Source organism: Bicyclus anynana, chromosome 11, assembly GCF_947172395.1.
Source record: "Bicyclus anynana chromosome 11, ilBicAnyn1.1, whole genome shotgun sequence".
In the NCBI taxonomy this organism is placed as follows: domain Eukaryota; kingdom Metazoa; phylum Arthropoda; class Insecta; order Lepidoptera; family Nymphalidae; genus Bicyclus; species Bicyclus anynana.
The window spans coordinates 13,446,875-13,463,985 of NC_069093.1; the positions used below are offsets into that span (position 1 = coordinate 13,446,875).

The 17,111-nt window shown below is 38.4% G+C and overlaps 1 protein-coding gene across 2 annotated transcripts in view; it reads left to right on the forward strand.

Annotated features, from left to right (window-relative positions):
• The window catches only part of LOC112053755 (caskin-2), a 324,648-nt gene that overhangs the window by 133,099 nt on the left and 174,438 nt on the right, over positions 1-17,111 (forward strand). The window lies entirely within an intron of this gene.

Sequence of the window (17,111 nt, forward strand, 5' to 3'; positions counted from 1 at the left end):
GCCATAAGACCGTTTTCATTGTAATCATCATTATCAACCCATAATCGGCTCACTGCCGAGCTCGAGTTTCCTCTCAGAATGAGAGGGGTTAGGCCAATAGTCCACTACGCTGGCCCAATGCGGATTGGCAGACTTCACACACGCAGAGAATTAAGAAAATTATCTGGTATGCAGGTTTCCTCACGACGTTTACCTTCACTGTTTGAGACACGTGATATTTAATTTCTTAAAATGCACACATCTGAAAAGTTGTAGGTGTATACCCCCAGACCGGATTCAAATACACACCCTCCAGAATCAGAGACAGAGGTCACATCCATACTGCTATCACGGCTTTAATTTTTTTTAATAAATGTAGTAATTTATATCATCTGCATATTTTTGCGAATGCAAAGCTTCCCGTCTGCAGAGCCCTTAACAAATTATGCACGGCTCGTCTTTGATGTGCGAATTTTATACCGTTAACGATAAAAAGTGTAATGTCGAAGGTATCGCAAGATGCACGTGTTAATTTTAATTTACACAGCTCTGATGGATGTGTAAATTCGTGTTTAAGTTTTTGTAAATGTTTACACTTTTTTTTTTGTCGGTGTTTAATTTATTAATGTAGGTACTTAAGTGCTGAGTAAGTAGGTAGTGATATTTTTGTTTTTTCCTATGGATTTTTCTTACAATAAAATACAATTTTAGTTTAGAGAGTATAAGTTTTGCTGCCTTCTGGTGAGAAATCCTACTTCCTATTTTACTGATATTATAAACGCGAAAGTTTAAATGGATGTTTGTTACTCTTTAACGCCGCAACTACTTACTTAACCGATTTGGCTGAAATTTAAAACGAAGATAGATAATACCCTGAATTATCACATAGTACATTCATCCCGGAAAAATCTATGGTACCCGCGGGATTTGTGACGGACGAAGTCGCGGGCGTCCGCTAGTTTGTGGATAATGGAAATTTTATTTTTTCTTCCTCCAACCGGAAGTTGATCATTTATGGTGGTAAGTAAAGAACTTGGTATCACAAATAGTGCATTAAGCCAGTCACAGAATCACCTTAATAAACACACCATTAATTAGAAAATAGTAGGTACATATATACAATATACATATACATACATAGGGACACGGAAGATTTTTTTTAAGAAATATTTGCCATATTTTTTACATATATGACCAAAATTCTTATCTTATCTATAATAATGTTATTTATTAACTCTCATCAGTAATTATTAAGTCGTCTAATATGTCGAATGAAAGATAATTTTATGTTTAATTTAACAGTGTTATGTTGCCATTTATCTAGTTCATGGTTTCCTAGATTTTGCATGAAAAATGTGTTTGACCGCAATTTAACTAGGCAACCTATTTGCAATGTGTCACTGTGAACATTATCGATCATTTATTTCATAGCACTAAACAAACAGATGAGGGTATATATTTCTAATGCCGTATCTGAGACTATAAAAACAAAGATTTCTCTCAGTGACATTGTTACAGCTAGGCGACAAGTTAACTCACACAAGACCCCGTAGCTAGAAAGGGCTGTTTATCAGCGGTGTTACTGGAATTACACGTGAACAGGATTATTTCGTAACCGCCTAATTCGCCCGCTCCCGAAACTGGCTAAAAGCCAAGGTCAATAAACTCCCTACCCGCACTTTGCCCACAGCCAAATATTTGCTACAATTGAAATTGGACGTAAGCACGATATAATTAGAATTGGTTTTCGCTTGTTAATTCCGTATGTAAATGTTAAGGGATGTATCCTAAGCAAATATACTGTGTGTCAGTGGAGAGCTTCCACGTGAAGCTAAACCACTGTTGAAGCCAAATGCAACTCGGTTTTTCCCTCGAGGGCACGAATTGTACGTCAGCTTTTCTGCCAAAGTACAGGACCATTGGGTCGGGTAAATTAGAAATGCACGTCATTAAAGTGAGCGCGAATAGTTGATGAGTTTATTCCTAACACCGAAGCCTGTCTACCATAAACTATGTCTAATTGAATTTTTGTTTTTTATTTTTTACAAGTTTGCCTTTGGCTTCAATCTCCTGATGGTAAGTGATGATGCAATCTAAGATGAATGCGGGCTAACATGTTATGAGTAGGATGAAAATCCACACCCTATTCGGTTTCTACACGACATCACAACGGAACGCTAAATCGCTTGGCTGTACGTCTTTGCCGGTAGGGTGATACTACTACTAGCCACGGCCGAAGGCTTCGACAAGCCATTTTATATTTTTTATCTATTTTCAATAGCGGTTTTCGGTTTTCGTTTTCCAATTTGATAAGATTTCCTCTTAATTTGATGAGAAAAGCTTACGAGTATTATTCGACTACTTGTATATATCGGTAAGTTGTTTAGAAAAGTTCTAATTAGTCATACTACATCAGACAGAATGATGGATACAAATATTAGGTATAGAATAGAAAATAACAAATTCTTCTAATGTTAAGACTTCTTTTGAACGTGTTGTTCGTCAGTCCAAGTCGATCCTACTACCGTTTTGTGTTTATAGGACTTAGCGATCTAAACGCAGCCAAATTACACAAGAGATCTGAAGAGGTCTTCAAACATTAGGGCAAACAGACGATTTGATTTACAAACATAATCATAGCTTAAAATTTAAAAGGTTCGTGAAAACCATTTTATGATTTAAAACCATGAGTTTTTGAGAGAAATTAATGATACTTGGGTACTTTGTGGAAATTATTGATGTACAACCAAGGGTACTTTTCTAATTTAAGCACTCGTAATTAAACGCCAAATCCTGTTTGGGTTTTTTCTCGGTAAGGTACTCGTGCTCGTATGGCCATAGCAGACAATTATTTTGAAAATGTACCTCTTAACTACACTAAATAGTTCGCCGTCTTTACGGAATACACCCACTTTTTTATTCTTATTCTTTACAAGTAAGCCCTTGACTACACCTGATAGTAAGTGATGATGCAATCTACCACCAGCACCAGCACCAGCCAGATCTGGACCAATAATTAAGAAAACCTCAATCGGCCCAGCCGGGGATCTAACCCAGGACCTCCGTCCGAGGTCCTGTATCTACCAGTAATCGGGCATAGTCTGACAATAATTACATGGGTTTTGCCAATCTTCGAATTCTTCTCTTGATCTTCGAGAAGTTTTTAAATCTAAGTAAGTAGTTACTCAGTCTTACTATTTGCATGACCTTAGGTACTTACCTTAATCTTGAAAGAAAGTACAGTAATACGCAAAAAGGTAAATAAGTGTACGCCGCATTCAATATTTATAGGTTATATTTAGGCGTTTCTAAACCAGCGCTCGACCTGGGATTTTGTTCCGAACTTTCTATTGAAATATCAACCCAATTTTTGAGTAGCAAAGTTTAATATCGTTTGCCTACATTTTCTATCGCCGGCATAGCATAAAGGCCCCCATTCATGTCCCGTGAAAGGTTGTCGCATAGACAAGAGAGGAATGGATAGGGTTATCACCCCTCCTATAAAATAGACTATCTACAGTGAGGCACTTATTGGGATCCGGTGAAATATATTTTCCGTACGTTCTACACTCCGGTAGAGCTTTCGAAATGTTTCGGAAGTTACGAGTAGTAAAGGTAAAATTTTAATAGCATGTGTAAAGTGAATACACTTTCTACGCAATAACTATGTTTAGCGAACTTGATTCTTGAGATGTTAGATATTAAATAGGTTTCACATCGGCTATTAAAATGTACCTACTAGAACGCCAAATCCTGCTTGGATTTTTTTTCGGTGAGATCCTTGATAGCCCAATGGATATGACATCTGGTTCCGATTCCGGAGGGTGTGGGTTCGAATCCGGTCCGGGGCATGTACCTATATCCAACTTTTCAGTTGTGTGCATTTTAAGAAATTAAATATCGCGTGTCTCAAACGTTGAAGGAAAAACATCGTGAGGAAACCTGCATGTTTGTTTTTAATTCTCTTCGTGTGTGAAGTCTGCCAATCCACATTGGGCCAGGGTGGTGGGCTATTGGCCTAACCCCTTTTATTCTGAGAATAGAGTCGAGCTCAGGAGTTATATATATGAATATGGGTTGATAATGATGATTAAAATGTAATGAATTTTTTTTTACTAAATTTACATTACTGCTTGGGCTGGGACCTTAATGCAAGTACTAAATCTGTATCAGTTCCGGGTATTATTTATAAGTGATGATTTTCTTGTATAATATCAGCCGTGTTAGTTCTGAAGATTCTCTTTTGGTTTCTATGTGAATAGCTTAGGACTACTTTTTTATTGGTGAGGTTAATCATGGTCCATGACTTATAAGGGTGGATCCACACAGTCCGGTGACATTGCCAGCAACTTAACTACAAGAAAATAACAAAAACCACTGCAACAATGACGGCGGCATAAGCCGGCGGCCTATGTGGATCCACCTTGAACCTTTACGTTAGGCTAGAACAACGTCTGCCATATCAATGGTAATAGAAGTACTTTAAATATTATGATAAAAAGCAATAATCCTACTAATATTCTACAAATATTATAAACGCTAAAGTTTGGCTGAAATTTGGAATGGAAATAGATTTTCTCTGGATTGACTCACAGGCTACTTTTTATCTCGAAAAAATCCATGGTTTCCCAAGATTTGCGAAAACTGATGATTTTGATGATATGAATGTTTGTTACTCTTTCATGCCTCAACTACTTAGGTGAAATTTGGTATTCAGATATATTATAGCCTGGATTAACACATAGACTATTTTTATCCCGGAAAAATCCATGGATCCCGAGGGATTTGTGAAAAACTAAATTCCACGCGGACGAAGTCGCGGGCGTCCGCTAGTATTATGATAATAAAGCAATAATACTTTAATTAAATAAATAAACTTGAAAGTGGCAACCCTAACCATAGATGCTGTAAAAATGATTTATACGCACAAGATGGCTTATCGAACGTTGTCGAAGTTCGGGAAGAGCTAGAGATCGTGTACAGATAAGATCGATCCGCGGGTTGCGTCGCCTCGTGCCCGTGCTCACCGTCCCCTGTAATTTATAAACGGAGAGCCTGCGAACGCCAGACCTTCGTCACTTTATAAAAGCTGAAAGTTTGTCAGCTCATGCTCCTACTATAAGTAAGTGAGGTAGCCAATTATGGAATTTTAACCGTGGTGGCTTTGGGAGGTAGCAGGTTTTAAGGATCCAGACCCTCAACCGTCTAAGTATAAAGTGTAATTTTTTTATGTTTTCCTCGGCATAATATGAGAAATAATATTCAATCGCCAGTCATTAGATTCGCGGCAACCCTTAGAAAAACACTATTTAATTTGAAACTTCAAGGTTCTCTAGCGAAGGGTTGCCATGAAACCAAGTGTCTGGCAAATGAGGATATCATTTCTCATATTATGCCAAGGAAATCATGAAAAAACTACACTTTATACTTAGACGTTGAGGGTCTGGATCCTTAAAACCCGATACCTCCCAAAGCAACGGTCTAAACTCCATAATTGGCTACCATACTTAATTATGGTAGTAGCATGAGCTGACAAACTTTCTACTTTTATAAAATAACGAAGGTCTGGGGCTCACATTCTCTTAGTCTATTACATTGTTTGTGGGAAAGTGTTCTGTCTTCTGTCGACAAGTGTCTGTTGATGATTTATCATTGATAATGTCGGTGTCCTAGGGTGATGATATTATACCGGCGTTAGGATAGAAAGGAATGCGATGATGTGATACGAGTCCTTCGCATGTTAAGGACCTTTAGCGGTAAAGTCTAAGAAAAAAATATGTGTAATAACAAGAATCAGTAACAGCTCTATGTACATAATGAGGATGTTTTTCTTTTTAAATAACGAAAAACTTCTGAAAGTTCTTAATCTATGATATGTGATTCATACGGTCTGCCTTGTCTTACCTATATCAACGTGTGTGACTTTTTGAAGTGTTATTTTTAATTCAATTAAAGTGTTACACTATCATCATCATCATCATTATCATCCTATCAACCGATGGACGTCCACTGCAGGACATAGGCCTTTTGTAGGGACTTCCAAACGTCACGATACTGAGCCGCTTGCATCCAGCGAATCCCTGCGACTCGCTTGATGTTGTCAGTCCACCTGGTGGTGGTTATACCTACTATATGTCTCATTAAATCGAAACTGTACATCTTTGACTAAGTTATTTTTAGAAAAATACCTTTAAAATCACTAACAGCAGTTCATTGTTTTTATGATTAAGTACTGTAATCAACGGAGTTTCATATTCAAAGAATACTCTCACAAACAACCCTTTCATCTTGTTTAAAAAAGCGGATTAGTGAGTGAACTGAAATAAATTGATAGAAAAAGGAGTTCCCATAACTGATGCATCGAAAATACGAGTATACTGAGTAAAATAGCAGAATACGAGTATTTGAGGAGCAGGTGTACTATCTCATCGGCTCCGATATGTTCGTTTATCGAACAATCCAACCATTGTTTGCCCGGATGCAAACCAGATAAATATGCAGTGGATGCATCTCAAATAACAAATGAGACGTGCCCAGCTTCTCAACAACTCTTCTCAATCTCAGGTCGAGTTTTGTTGAAGACGTGCTCTAAATAAATTTCGGCCATTAGTTAGTCTATCCAATGGCGTTAGTATTTGTTTTATTGACACGAATATCTAACAATTGTATCAGTTACTAGTAGACGTCGCGCGGTTTCACCCGCGTGGTACCCGTTCCCGTAGAAAGACGGGGATAAAATATAGCCTTCTTCGATAAATGGGCTATCTAACACTGTAAGAATTTTTGAAATCGGACCAGTAGTTTCTGAGATTAGCGCGTTCAATCAAACAAACACACTCTTCAGCTTTATAATATTAGTATAGATTTTACAAAGAATGACATGGCTAGTGTTATAAAAAGCAAATTACATAAACTTGCTCTTAATGTAGACATGTCAGCAAGATAGTGAATTAGCCTGCTGCAGCCTGGTCTTTGGACCTCTAGGTATATTATATAAAGGTAATTCACTATGTTTGAAGTAATGATCAAAAAGAATCATTAGTTAAGGTAGGGGTGACATATTTAAACATCAAAATCTATACTCTTGATTTTCCAAGTATCTACGTAAAACAACTTTCACAGTTAATATCGCCCCTAACATAATATTTAATGATACTTTTTGGTCATTTGCCGAACGACGTATGTGACACATGAATGTGACTCCAAAAAAAGTTCCTTTGTTTCCCAAAAACCTTTTCTTTTGCAGTCTCACATGTGGTATGCCCACCGGGCAAGACTGGTTGGGCAGTCAATGGTGATTAATGAGTTTGACCCGCACCTATGGAGCCTACACAATATGTCTTGCTTGCCCTAAATATTTTTTTTGCTAAACTTGATGAACACTTGAATTTTTACTCTGACTTGGCTAAGTTTTACGTTTCTCAGCATCCTAAGGGTTCATTTACACGAGCAGCAACCCTACCGAGCGGATTCGATCCTACGCCCTCCGAATCGAAGGCAGAGATCATATCCACTAATCTATCACGGCTCTACGAGATTTTTAAGTTTCTCTGACAGATTATTGTTTCTGATTCTTGTAATTCGATATTAATATAACCATGATAATCACTATATTTGTTTCATTTTACAGACTACTACTATATTATTTTACGGTTCTAGGTAACACAGGGCACGGTATCCTAAAACCACGGCACAATCAAGTTTCCGCTCCCACAAATGCCCTTTAACGGCAAACATTGACACGCGGCCACCGAGGCGCTAACAGTTCGAAACGTTTCAATAAACAATGGTTAACGGGCGATCAGTTACCATTTGCATCAGTTCACGATTGCACCCAAAAGCGTTGCAACAGCGCTGTTAACTTTGGTATGCACGGTTAGACGGCTTCATTACAAAACGCTGCAAGCGATAATGTCTATAATGTATCTAATAACATGTAATGTCTGACCCCTCTGTAATTTCGCTGAACCACCTCATTGATTTTGTGGTTAGCTAGCTGTTCTGTAGATGATAGATGTTCTAACACTGGTTTAAGTCATCAATTAGTCTTCTTTTCTGTCAAGAATAAAGTTATATGCTTAAATGGATTCCTACCACAGTTACAGCATCAAAACTAATCTTACCCAGCCCACAAATGCCATCAGCTTTAATGCCTTAGGTCTCACAGTTCTTAGAGATCCAATCCGTTCCCGATCCGTTCGTTCTAGGAGTATTTCACGCTTGACTCTGGAAGAATTTCTGCGCTCGCTCTAACTCATGGCGATGGCCCTTTTCGTGATTTAGCTTTTGCAATACAAATACACTAACTTTCAGTTTAAACTTCAATGCTTGGAGCATCGTCGTAAGGTTACCTGTCAATCGATGTTTTACGAGATACAATTTGGGAAATATTCTCAAAAACTGTTTGTTCTCGTTTCTTCTTTCCTGCACCGTTCTATCATAGGTCAGCAGACATTGCAGAGATCTGCACCTTAGACACATACTAAGCGATTTAGTTCCTCCTTCCCTATACATATTGCAAAAATATTAGAATGCCAGCTTCTGTTCTCCCTACCCCCAGAATATGGGTATCTTCAATTCTTACCTGGAGAATAGAAAAAAAAACAATTATTCATGAAAATATTTATTAAATAAGCCGACGCGCAAGGCTTCGCTTTAAAAGGTCACCGTGTAGTGATTAACACGTGCAACGGGAAAAATGAAATGTGACATGAAAACAGACGCCGCACCGTCCAAAGGCACACATGTCCCGCATGTCCCGCAAAACGTTATTTACGATGGAGCTTTCAAAAAGAAGCGTAATTACCTCGGAGGGACGGGTGTGGACTCCCCTAACGGGCCGCACCCAAATCGACCATTATTTTAATCACACCGTGCCACTGGCCGGACTTTTTATCACATAGATATCCTGCTATGGAGGAATGAGTCCTTTTTGTATATTTACTTATATCTGTATTCACAAAATGGCGGAACAGTGGAAGAAAAACTGAACATTCAGTAATCAACTATATGAATTTACAATAACAGGTGTATTTTTTCTCAAGGAAAAAGTATCAAAATACTATGAAAAAGTATCAAAATACTTGGACCTTGCTCACGAGATTACCGCCATGTGTAATGTTGAGTATTTTTATATGGTATATTTTTTATTATTAGACAACGCGATTTCAGAAAGAGCCGCAGCGAAAGAACGATTTCGTTGCCGTAGAGTTGTGATAGTGAAGAACCGAGATAGCCCAATGGATATGATCTCTGGCTCCGATTCCACGGATTGTAGGTTCGAATAACTAACGAAACTTTTCAGTTATGTGCATTTTAAGAAATTAAATATCACGTGTCTCAAACGGTGAAAGAAAACCACCGTGAAAAAACCTGCATACCTGAAAATTTTCTTAATTCTCTGCGTAATGTTTGCCAATCCGCATTGGGCCAGCGTGGTGGACTATTTGACCTGACCTCTCTCATTCTGAGAGGAGACAGGAACGCAGCAACCGCAGGAACCGGATATGGGTTGATAATGATGATGACATTCGTTGCCGAAAATGACGGATTTTGCACACACTAGCTCAAATATCTGTCAGTACATTCCTCATTAATTCAAGCAGGCTCTAGAGACAGTAACATCTCAGTGCACACGATCAATTTCCGCTTAGCACGTCTCGTGTTTCACCGCAAACAGAATGCTAATCAAAACAAAAAAGGCATTAGGAAATACAAGGACAGCTACATCTCGCTGCGACTATGCATTATCATTGCAAATTCGAAGCTTACGGGCCCGTACGTCTCTGTGTAGGGTTGCCAATTAGTTTCACCTTTTTAGTATCGGTTAGAAACAATCTGTCATCATTGGCAGCATATTTTAACGAATACACTACAGGGCTAGGTCTCTTGAGCTAGCTTATAATAACCATAATCATCGGCTAGGATAGTCCGCCGGTTTCTTCACCTGTCGCCCTGACCCGCGACTGTTTGGTCTCCCTGCCGGGGTGAATCCTCCGCCCGGTGCATATAGGTATGTATTTATGTAGTGTATATTTATGTTTATTTATTTCGCGTATTTATGTTAGTTTATTTATTGTTTATTATATATATTTATTTTGTACCGGTACATTTGGATAATAATCATAATCGCAATCACTGAGCTATCACGGCTCTTACAACAATACATAATTTAAAATAGCTAAGATTATGGAAGAAAGTACAAAATAAAAATTAAAAATTAAATGTCAAAATAAAATAAAATAATAATAATAAAACGATGTAAAAAAATTTGTCATTAAAATACTCTTTGATAGAGTAGTTCGCTACGTAGTAGCTATGACTAGGTCGCTTATAGGAGACGGGGTTTGATGCTTAGTCCCACCACGCTGTACGGTCCCTCATCATCATCATCATCATAGCTTGACATGGACATGATCCGCACGGGCCGGGAGGGGTAGCGATGCCTCGCGCGCACGAGTTCATACCCGCACAGTCCTTCCCTTTGCCACGCGCGTACAACTTCCCACCCGCGTAGTCTTCCAAAACCGCGACCGAAACCGCGAGGCGTCCTAGGTATTTGAAAAGAAAGTTTACGAAACACTGCTCATGTACAATGTACATGTAAAACGATATTTTGTTTTTAATGTTTGTCTACGTTGAGGAAAGGTACGGAAATTCGAATTTCCAATCCACTGGAATCCGTATCCACAGTCAGTGTACGAGAAACGAACTACGAACGCAATGTATGATTTTGATTCCAGCCGCTCTAGCCAAGTTACACATTAATTCTCTTTCTACAATCGTTAACGCTTCGAAAATAAAAATATCTACGACACATTCGATTGATAGGTTGATCACGTGACTTATCGATAACGATTGTCATTTCCGTGCATTTATTAATTTTCAAAGCGTTAAACATTTATTAAGTTTCATTACGGGTGGTATACATTATTCATGTTATTGTAGAGGGGATCAGTTTTGGTATAAGAGGGTATTTGATGACTTGAGACACCGCTGCCTCCCGCGTTAGTGATTTTTTGCAATAATGTTTTGCTGTAATTATTGTTCAAAAATTGTTTAGTGTGGGCATGGAGAATATGTCGGACAGGATAGGTTTTTGCATTCTTAAAGGATCCTTTAAACCTACACCCAAGGTCACAAGTCCTGTTACCTGCTCGAAGAGTTTCCTCTATCACGAAATAATGGGGCAACCACTGTCGCTGCTATCCGTCACGTCATGACGTCACATTATGTAACATGGCTAGAGCGGCTGTTATATTCACCGCCGCCACTTGAAACCGTGGTGCCATACTAATTTATACATTTGCTTGTACGGCCCGCCGTATTGAGCGCTGCTGGCTCGATTCGCTGGGCAAGATTCGTCTTCCAGTCCACCGGTCGCCGCCGCCCGTGGCAAGCTTGGTACATTTCAATGCATTATTTTAGTATTTACCCCGTTTGCACGGATTTTCACTGTAGAAAATGTAAGTTGTATTTCTTACTAGCGGACGCCCGCGACTTCGTCCGCGTGGAATATAGTTTTTCACAAATCCCTCGGAAACCATGGATTTTTCCGGGATAAAAAGTAGTCTATGTGTTAATCCAGGCTATAATAATATATCTTAATACCAAATTTCAGCTAATTCAGTTCAGTAGTTGAGGCGTGAAAGAGTAACAAACATTCATATCATCAAAATCATCAGTTTTCGCAAATCTCGGGAAACCATGGATTTTTTCGGGATACAAAGTAAATATAAATAAAAGCCTATGTGTTAATCCAGAGTAAAATCTATTTCCAATCCAAATTTAAGCTAAATCGCTTCAGCAGTAGCGGCGTTATAGAATAACAAACATCCAAACATACATCCAAACATCCATACAAACTTTCGCGTTTATAATATTAGTAGGATTAATAAAACTTAGATAAAACATAAAGAAAGAGAAGTTCTCGTTTTTCGTAAGCGCTTTCCGCACAAAATGGTTGTTTATATTCGGAAGTTATAGTTTGTTTGGCTGTAGTACTGAGACTTAGAGTTTGACAGTAGACATTAACAGACATCGCGTTAGTGTGTAAACCCAAAAAACGTTTGATACGAACAAAGAGGGTTTATATTATACTCTGTGGATACGAATAGGACGAATGGAACGTTATGAAAATCATAATATTCAAAGTTCTAAGTTTACGATACTTGCCCAATAAGACATTTGAATAATTTCTATAACAGTTTTTTTATAGTAGAAATTGAAATAATTTCATGAAAAGAATAGCGAGATCTTTTGATGCAGGTAGACAGTACTTCGAACAGAAAGTCTTAATTATTTTTTTAAAATGCAAATAGGCTCGCGTTTGTCCATGATCTAACCTGATGGTAAGTGTAGATACTGTCTACTATGGGACACGCTTGCCTAGAAGGTGCGTATTCATTCTTGTTTTGAAGATACGTTTTATTTTATTTTATTTTATAATAAGGGATATTGTTCAATTTTAAACAAATTAGGGGACGTTTCACGATCTCACCCGCGTGTCTACCTTACCCGTAATAATACGACGATAAAATACAGCCGTCTTACTCGCTGATAATGTAGTTTTCCATTTGAAAGATTTATTAAAATCAATTTTTTCGGTTTAGGTGTGAAAGTGTAGCGCTAAAAGGATACGCATTAACTAGTATAAAAATATAGGTAAGTTCGGAAAATTTTAAATTAATTCTATTTTAGTTTAGTTGTGTGACAACCCTGACCCAGCGGGCGGTGGAGCATTTTTTACGATGAAAACGAACACGAACAGCCACAAACAGACATCCACCCCCGCTGGTGCGGCTAATTTCGACCCCTACTTTTACGCAGAATTTTTTTATCGACTAGCCATTTTCAAGTCTGTCGACTGGCCGCGTTAATGATGTTTTGGTTCTAATTTTTTATGGTGTCTGCTTGTTTATTTTTTATTTTTTTTTAACAAAGGCAAAGGTTGCATGACGTAAAACTTAATTAATTAATTAAAACTTAAAATAATAATTACATTTTTTATTCAAAGATAAGTTTTGTACTAATTCTCATTCGGTGTTTGTGACGATGCTTTTTAAAATTGTATTATTGGAGTTTTCTGAAATATACAAACATTGAATGACTATCGAAACAATAACTATAACGACTTGACTCATTATTAAAGAAGGCAGTTATCTCGTGAGCAAGGTCCAAGTAGCATATTATTTTATTGTTAGTTAGCTGTTATTTTGTCTAGTAATCGACATTAACCGTGGCTATTGATCACCTTGCCAGCTAAAGACGTACCGCCAAGCAATGAAGCATTTGAGTTTGATACCGTAAAGAAACTGTCATCTGTATGTAAGTGGTTAGCAACAACTTTTTGTTAAAAAATAAAAAATAAATTAACCATGTAAAATATCGATTCTCTTTCTACACCAACCCTAAAAAGCTCAAAAATGTATGATAAGGACATTCGTTATTGATAGGTCACGTGATCGACATACTCGTATCTAGTGGATCTCATACATTTTTTAGTTATCGAAGCGTTAGCGTTTGTAGTAAGAAAATGTATGTAACATGGCTAGAGGCCCTGATATTCTACCTACTCACTAAAACACAGACTCTGAATTACTGACTGTTTTTTTTTTTATTTCACCCTTCCCTCTTCATCCTTCTCATCAACCAATGCTAGCTTTCGCATTACTGCCAACGCATTATACCGAGAACAAGGTGCAATTCTCTCGGACGCACCTCATTTACACCGATCGCCGGTAATGGGCATTTATCCGCGGTAAGACGCAGCAATCATTATGAATTTTAATTTTTCTTGTCTTGTGCCGACCTTCCCTTGGTTATACACACGCGTTTATGGTGTCCTTTCATCTATATTTAAAATCTAACCATCTTTCAAAAATAAAGTTTTCAGTTCTGTAGTACAAATCTATGACTGACAGTTTTTTTTTTCACCTCAATTGACGCCAGTCATCGCATTACTGCCAACGCATTATACCGAGAACAAGGTGCAATTCTCTCGGACGCACCTCATTTACACCGATCGCCGGTAATGGGCATTTATCCGCGGTAAGACGCGGCAATCATTATGGATTTAAATGTTACTGTTTTGACGACCTTCCCTTAGTTACACATACGCGTTTATGGTGTCCTCTCATCTATATTCAAAGACTACTAAGTTTTCAGTTCTGAAGTACAAATATATGACTGACGGTTTTTTTTTCCACCTCAACTGACGCCAGTCATCGCATTACTGCCATTGCATTATACCGAGAACAAGGTCCAATTCTCTCGGACGCACCTCATTTACACCGTACGCCGGTAATGGGCATTTATCCGCGGTAAGACGCGGCAATCATTATGGATTTATGTGCGGTAATAACTTGCCAAAGGTATGCGTTATGCGTTCGGTTACACGGCTAAAATGGATACGTCTAATTACGTGAAACCACGGGATCGATCACTTACTCAGTGTAAGTGTTTTCTAGTAATAAAGTTACCTTTATCGCATGGTGGTTAGTAATGTCTACAGTTAAAGCAGCGTAATTATAGTGTTACGCAATAATTTCAACGGAGATTTGTCGATGTCTTTAATTATAGGACGAAAGTGCATCGGAAGTAGGATTTTCTACTTTTTCAATTGTAACATAGTTATTATCATTCTCCTTTATGCCTCGCAGAAGTAGATAGGAATGTTCTAGGATTAAAAATTATTTTTACGCACTTACTTACTTACTAACCAGAACTTACTTACTTATTACTGAATTCCATGCGGTCGAAGTCGCGAGCGTCCGCTAGTTGATAAATATTTCGCTTTCCAATTCATCGAACCTCCCATAGATCTAAGTGGATCGACAAAGTTAATAGATGGATAAACAATGCCGTGCCGTTTACATAAAGTTAGAAACAAAGATTAAGAACGCCAATGAAATAAACTTATCTTAATTCAAATAGGCAAAACACAAAATACAAATTAAATTATTTTACGTCGGTAACTAATCCGATAAATGTCATCTTGAGATTAGTCTCCGCGCCACGAAAGAAGTCTCGCGGTTACCTGAACTAAAATTGACAGCATCTTACACAAATGACAATAAGACCACCATTTAAGTCATTAGCGCCGCGTCTACGGGACTTGTTTCGTGGCGCGGAGTATAACGCCTCTAGCCATGTTACATAAAATCGATTCTTTTTCTATAACTTTCTCGCTTCGGAAACGTAAAAATGTATACGAATAGCACTCAGTGTCGATAGTGACCTATCGGTAACGAGTATCGAGTGATCGACCTATATATAGGTATATGGTGTTAATACCATAGATTAGTTTACTAAACGTTACAGACGTTGACAGCATAAAAGATTGACGTTTGTCAAAGGATTCCACATAGATGAAGTCGGAGAGGTCCTCTAGTTAAGTATAAGTTGTAAGGTAAACTCCCTAAACAATGTCTAGATTTCTAAATGATTCATAGCCGATGTTGTAATTGTATAAAATCGCAAACATCTCATCCTACGTGATTTCAGATTGATCCGCAGTTTGACAGAGCTCTGTGGGACTGCGGCGACATTTAATTGCGATATTATCTAGTATCTAAAGTCTAGGAGATATAATATAGAAATATGTAGATTACTAATTTCATATTAGCTGATATTAGGATGTCTATTCTATCTAAGCGCAGTGGACTAGGGACTAACCCCTCTCAATCTGAGAAGAGCATCGTGCTCAGAAGTGAGCCGAATATGGGTTGATAATGATGATGATGAATGATAGTCATGAGTCGCCTGCATCCAGCGTCTCCTGTCAACTCGCTTGCAGTCTTAATTGCCCCAAGTGGGTCGACAAACTGCGTTTTCTTGTCGCCATACCTTTAGACCCTATCGTTCATCAGGTCTTCGAAATATGCCTCGCTTATTGCTACTTGAGCGACTCATTAAACTACGAGTGATGTCGGTGATTTTGCTTCTTCTGCGGAGCTCCTCAATTTTGATTCAAAGTCCGAGCACAGGTCGCTCCAACGCCCGCTTAGTGTTGTCTTAATGATGTAAACATTAGTACTATGTTTTTTTAATATAATTTAACAATATACTTAACTGGCTGACGTCGCGCTGTTTCACTCGCGTGGTTTCCGTTCCCGTAGGAATACGGGGATAATAAATAGTCTATAGCCTTCCTCGATACATGGGCTATCGAATACTGTAAGAATTTTTCAAATCGCACCAGTAGTTCCTGAGATTAGCGAGTTCAAGCAAACAATCAAACTCTTCAGCTTAATAATACTAGTACAGATTTTATAGAAGAGATCGCAGGTAGCAATTCACAGCCGTGAGAGCCCAGTGGATGTGACCTCTGCCTCCGATTCCGGAGGGTGTGGGTTCGAATCCGGTCCGGGGCATGCACCTCCAACTTTTCAGTTGTGTGCATTTTAAAGAAATTAAATATCACGTATCTCAAACGGTGAAGGAAAAACATCGTAAGGAAACCTGATACCAGAGATTTTTCTTAATTCTCTGCGTGTGTGAAGACTGCCAGTCCGCATTGGGCCAGCGAGGTGGACTATTGGCCTAACCCCTCTCATTCTGAGAGGAGACTCGAGCTCAGCAGTGAGCCGAATATGAATTGATAATGATGCATAACCATTGTGTTAGGAAGTCCTTACAAAAGACTAATGTATGACCAACAGTATTGTCTACTGTTGGTCATACCTAGATCATTTGATGGCGTACACAAAGACAAGAGAAACCACAAAACCATTTCACATTTCCATAAGAAACACTTAACCCGGTCAAACGCATCTCGCGTTCAACCGTTGGCCATAAAGTTACGTTCAAATCGTCAATTCGGGCGTGTTGCTTCATTCCCCAAAAACAACGGCAACGAATAAAACCAACCGGACAAAGGGCGAACTGTGTCGAACAATCTGTGTGCGGGGTTCTATAACGATAAATCTTCCGTGATGCTGATTTACGACACCGTAAACAAGCAATATCATCGGAGCGGACCGATTTAAATGTGCTTAACGAAACTGATTGAAAATATGTTTAACTGTGAGGCTGAACAATGAATGACTGGTGGCGCTTGAGTACAATTCTTATACAGTAGATTGGTCTCATTTCCCCTTATCAAGCTCAAGACTCTAAAGTGGTTATTGGTT